Source organism: Sphaeroforma arctica (genome assembly GCF_001186125.1).
Source record: "Sphaeroforma arctica JP610 unplaced genomic scaffold supercont1.326, whole genome shotgun sequence".
NCBI lineage: Eukaryota > Ichthyosporea > Ichthyophonida > Sphaeroforma > Sphaeroforma arctica.
Genome location: NW_014040232.1, coordinates 63,272 through 69,653, shown reverse-complemented (window position 1 = coordinate 69,653; position 6,382 = coordinate 63,272). Strand labels below are relative to the sequence as shown.

Below are 6,382 nucleotides of genomic sequence, written 5' to 3'. Positions count from 1 at the left end.
AGTCGCGTGTTTACGTCGCAACTCGGTGTACAGACTCACACGGTCGTTATTCCCTATGTTCTTACAGAACACATGCATAATCAGGAATTCGTACCATCGCTGTGCCTTGTCCTTTGTTATATCGGGACGTTTCAGGTCAGCGTCTAACTTCAGAATATAACTCTGAATGGGCGTGTTCATTGAACATAGCCCAGGGCTACGCATATCCTTACTTAACAAGGATGTGACCAACCAACACACAGCTGGCCAGTCATGACAAGTGTCTAGCTCATGCTGGTGTCGCTGCAGGATCAGATAACTGGTCCCTGTAGGGTCAAATGTCTGCATTAAGGCAGAGATCCATTGCTGGGGAGCGATATCATTCGTCTCCAGCATGACCGTAAACGCATTAAGCGTACAAGTTAGCATGTCGAGGTCATGGTTGTTTATAAACTCGACCTGCTTGCTGTTGGCATCCCAGTTCGACTTAAGTCGACTGGTCTGTCCCTATGGTCTTGTCCACCTTGGGCCTGAAGTAGTTGGTCTATACGCTTTTGCTTAATCGCAATAATATTCGCATAGTATGCTACGTCATTAGCATGATGCGCAGCATGGGCGACTTCCATTTTATTGGTATAGTCGTCGACCGATTTATTAAGGTCGGTCACCTCGTCAGAGTGGAAATCCTCTGCGGGTTGGTGTAAAGCCGTGCGGTCGAAGCGATTAAACTCGACATGGTTCACACGTCTGCGGGGATGATTAATATCCCTTGGCGTCGGAATAACATACCCAGTCTTAGCTGGTTTCCGACGATTGTCCTCCCAATTGGGTACAAGTGGCGGAGTATATTTCCCTACCTCTCGGTCTACAATACCTTTGAGGACAGGTGACTCACGACCAGGTGTCAGAACAGGCGAATGATTAGCATGTTCTTCTGGCAGTAATGTCTCGTATGGTATATCGACGCTGTGCATCTCTGGATCATATGACTCAGGTGTCGAGCTTGAGTCTTTGGGCGTAATTGCCTGTCGACGTTTTGTCAACTTCTGTAGGGCTTCAGTAATGCCCGGGGAAACATGTTCGCGTAAGCGCTGTGTATGTTTTCCCGATCTTTCTAATTGATCTACATGCTCGACAGTCAAGTCTTTCATAATAGTAGCTAACTGATTCTTAAAATCAGCGTATTTAGTAATTAACTTACTTATGTGCTTCGGCTTAGAAGTCTCGGATGTAGATTCGGTTTTGCTACTTGAGCTTGCCTCCTCTTCTGGTTCCATAATAGGTTCCTTCTGAGATTTGTCCTTGTCCCCTATAATTGGGGACTTTCCTTTCTGATTTTCGTCAGAAGAATGGGTTGGGGCGTCTTGCGACGTATCCCTTGTCTCACTTCTTGGCTTTGTTAATGCAAGCTTTGAAGTTATATATATATATATATAAGTATATATGTATATATATACTTGTATATATATATACATATATATATATATATATATATATATGTATATATGTATATGTATATATATATATATAATATAATATATGTATATGCATATTTATTTATATATATATATATATATATATATATATATATATATATATGTTTGTGTGTGTGTGGGTGGGTGTATGGGTGAGTGTGTATGTATGGGGGTGTGTGTGTGTATGTGCAAATCTATATACATATATATATTTATATATATATAATATTACTATTCATATAGTTATATAGATATATAAATATATAAACACAAACACAAACATATATATATATAATTATATATATATATATATGTAAATATATATATATATATTTATATATATATGTGTGTGTGTGTGTGTGCATTATATTATATNTATATATATATTCATATAGATATAGATATAGATATAGATATAGATATATATATTATTTGTGTCGATGGATGTATGTATATAAATATATATTGGATATACGCTGTCATAGCACGGCAAAGTGTACAGACCACGTAAAACGTTGAAAAACAGCTCAATACATAGACAGCGAGAGATGTGATGTCTACCTCAAGTCAATATAGTGGATGTGCCGGAGACGCTTTACTTGCTCGCTACTCGAAATACTATATTAATCAACTATTAGTTGAGAACAGCGGTGCCACCATGTGGTAGTTGAAGACCAGACCTGCAAATAAAAATGTAATATTTAGTGGCATATTAGAAAGCAGTTTTTATACTCAGAAATTTGTTTATCTTAATTCAGTATTCCTTATATGCATCCAAAGTGTATTGTTTTTCCAGAGCACATTGCGTTGCTGAAAGCACATTGATATGGCGATATTCAATTTGCACGATGCCATGGATTATTAACACCAATATATGTAACCATAAATCTAGACATGCCCTTTATCGGGCAGCAGCGTAACTTTTCGCATATTTGAAAATATCTTGAGCCTATCTTTGATCTTAGGACTTCACATTCTGAGTTTGAATGCTACTGTAGCAACAAGAACACTGACGAATAGTTTTATAACAACATATATCAGTTTGAAGAAGAAAAAAGTAAGGCGGAATCCACGAATCGAACGTGGGGCCTGACCCACCCTAAGGGTCAATCATACCACTAGACCAATTCCGTTTACTTTGATTTTGAATAAAAACATAAATTCTATTTTCAATATTTTAATACTGTTTTTGACAAAAGCGCTATTGAGTTACATACTTATATTGCTGTTGTAAGTTGTGATTTGTGCCTGGATGAAGGCTACAAATCATATAATTCCTATCTCAACCTTGAAATGTAGCAGCTTCATATTTTCAGAAAGAAGCAATTTTTGTTTACTAAAAAATAGATTATATCGGCTATGTCGACCGGTGAGAAACTAATAGGTAGTATGAACGATGTTCGGCCGGGTGGAACAGTCTAGTTTTAATTCTGCACGCAGGAAAAAAAATTGATATTGCGACATAGGTGCATGTGCTTCGAGTTCAAGCAAATGTACACAACTGGTAAGACAAATCTAATGCCAAATAGCATGCCGTTGAACAGAATACAAGCGATCCGACATCAGCTGACGTAGTGGCCAGTACCACCTCCTATAAAAGAGCAATACTAGACGATACTACGGGTTATTCTTGTACTATGCAAATGCATAGAGAAGTCATCCGCTTTTAGAAATTTTAACTTCATAAAAGGTATCAATGTGAAATGGCGTAAACGTCTACATAAGAACCAGGAAGATAAAGACAAACTCTTTCCTCATGCCGATAAGATTGCAAAGCATTCATATCCAGGGTTTGAGTTCTGGTCTTCTTTTCACACAGATAAACTTTCAAAGTCCATGACGCGTAAGCATGCACACCAACAAACGAGTGGAACCGAAAATGTAAGCATGCACACCAACAAACGAGTGGAACCGAAAATGCCATGCGAGCAAAGGTATACTCTCAAAAATAAGAAGTATCTACATACATACATTTCAAAAGTATACAAGTATTCGCATACCTTACTATTTTATGTTTTAACCCGCATCCTGCTTTTTTCTCTCACCCATCTATCACAATAGTATTCAGGATATATGGAATGTCAATATACAATAACACGTCACGCTGTCATACACATATTCTGTATATGTCACGGCGGCCATGCAACTTACCCGGGGGGGTTTTTTTGCCCGATACTGGCGAGTATAAATACAAGGTGAACCAGTTCACAGTCATAGTCTTCATATGCGGCAGCACACATGTAAAAGCATCTTTAGAAAAACTATACATCTTATATATTGGGCCATGGTTTATTGATCTACGCTATAAAAGGTCTATTTTCGAGTTGCTAGTATTCTTCATTGTCCCGCACAAGGTTTTGTTTAAATCAGGTTGTTGCATATCACTTTGTCGATTTGTGCAAGTACGACGACAGCAGATTTTACAGTTCCTGTTGGAGAATTCAGCTATTTTAGCATAAAGCCCTTAAATATGGAAAGACTTTAAAATAGCGGATTCTTATTAGTAGAGGCACATGTTTACGAAAATCGGAAAATCTGAAATATGTAAAACTTGAAGGTAAATATTTACAATAATCAAAACAAAACATTTTTTGGACATTTGATAATGCAATAGTAGATTTTAGAGGACGGAGACTATAGTAACAATTTGGTACATAGTTCCCGATAGTAGAAGCACATATTTAACGTGTTTTTATATTTCTGGAATATTTAAAATCGTAAATGTAGATGTTTGGAGAAATCATAACAGTCCAATTTAGGACTTTTAGTAGTAGAGTATGGAGACTCTATGGTGAAATTCGGTGGTATTTCTTTGAATAATAGCTTATAACCCAACATCGAAAGGGTCTCAGTTGAAATCTGACACCAAATTGACACCCGATATATTTTTGAATACTCTCAGTGTAAAACCTGTGGAATAAGACATACTTTTGACTCTTCCTAGTTAGCCAACTAGATGTGTCCGCCCATGTCTTAAATGGGATGGAGAGCTAGGTACCAAGTGATGGAGTTCAGATGCAATGGACATACTGTACCAGCTTTGTGTTTCGATTTTGATTTGATTTTCTTAATTTGGACTTGGATTTTTTATCGACAAGTAGAATTGGAGTATTGTTTCGAAGCATTAAGTGATTAATGAATTTTGGTTTTTGACACCAAATAAAGCTAGACCTACGTAGTGAGTGGTTAGAGTAGAACTGCAAAGACAATAAGGATAATATTATTTATTTCAAAAATGGCAAGTATGTATGATACAATGTATGAACATATGGTATGGCTCTCATAGTCGCTGTAGTGGTTCAGGGTCAGTCTTAAATCCCCTAATTTTTAGCTTATTACTGAAGGCTGACGCTAAATTTAATTCACTTTTGCAATTAACGGGCTGCTGGGGTGTGTGGGCATGTTCGTTGGTGTGATGGTCCGTTGGAGTTAGGCTAGAGTGCTCCCCTGAATCGAGATGCATTGCTTGGGAACTCTTCTGAGGCTGTATCCGAAATGTCAGCTGGGGAGCTGACACCAGATCCGGATCGGAGTAGATATTATGTGATGTGGGGGTTGCGCTGAAGCTCGATCGTTGGTGTAAGAACTGTGGCAGTAGTGGGAGCGGTATGTGGGGAAGGGTAGGCGGTCGTGTTACAGTGAGTGCAAGGTGAGTTCGCGGATCGTCGGTATGTCATCCTGTAATGTCGTGATGCGTGGCAATGGTGTGTTGCCTTAGGACCAAGTGAGGAAACAGCATCCATTGAATTTGACGTCGCGAGATTGGCATATACGGCCAGATTTGATGTTCAGGATCCCACACTCGTCGTAATATTTGGAGACTGTGCCATGACCCAAGTGTACCCCTAGTGTGGCTCTATAGTCCAGCTTGTTTTCAGGATCTTGGTTGAAAAAAGCGACCTGACAGCTGCAGACATACATGTGTTTCAGGCGGGAGTCACGTTTGCTCCCGTAGTAGACTTCCCAAGCAGACTTGCTATCAAATTTGCGGTTGTTGCAGCCAATATTTTACGTTAAAGTGACGTGGCGTAACGTTTATGGCCACATGTCGTCAGGTTAGTAGGCGTGTAGTGAACTTTGACGCGCTCCACCGTAATGATAGCCTGAAGTGCTTTGGAAACGAATTTTCCTTCTCGATCGCATTTTAACTTCTCGAGTTTGGCGCGTTTTTCTTTCCCGAGTGTAGTATAGAACATTTGGACTTTTATAAGAGAAAATCATAAGAGAAAATCATGGTGCTGTTAGCATCAACGTACTTGATGTTGGATGGACAGCCCGTGGCCGAAGATGTCAGCCCGGTCTCAAGATCTACATGGAACACAGTACCGGGTGATGGGCAGGTATCAGAATCCTTAAGTTTGTTTGAGATAGGCCGACGGCGCATCTTGCAAAATACACAAGCGGTGCAAAAGCATTGACTTACCCCCATCCTCGCTTCTCGACCAGATTATGACGGATAAGATCCGTACCACAGAGGTGGGTACTCTACTTAGTAGGTCAGCAAGCGAATATTTGAAACATTTGATAGTAACAGTGTTTTGTCAACACAGGCCCGAATTGACTCAGCACATATCTTCCATTGTCGACTCACTTGGCCCAAGCTTCAAACGGGAATTTACTGACCACTTCTTCCCATCAATCTTTCCTGAACCACTACAGCGACTATGAGAGCCATACAATATGTTCATACATTGTAAAATAAATAATATTATATCTAATCAGTTAGGTGGGTGACGACGTCATCATGGGCAGTGAGAAGGGTTGTTGTGGAAGGTACGGCGTGTTTAAAATTGCCTAAACGAGCAACACAGATGTATCGCCATTTAGGCCGGTACGACTTGTTGGTGGGGGCTAAGGGGAAGACGACCGTGACCCGGCCGTTTTCCATGTCTAACTTGTAGAGGGTGTAAGATTAGGTCTAATAAAGG

At 39.5% G+C, this 6,382-nt stretch overlaps 1 non-coding gene across 1 annotated transcript; it reads right to left on the bottom strand.

Moving 5' to 3' along the window:
- Positions 1-2,515: 2,515 nt before the first annotated feature.
- On the bottom strand, positions 2,516-2,587 carry SARC_30110. The gene has a single exon. It is a non-coding gene; the product is annotated as a tRNA-Pro (tRNA).
- Positions 2,588-6,382: the final 3,795 nt, after the last annotated feature.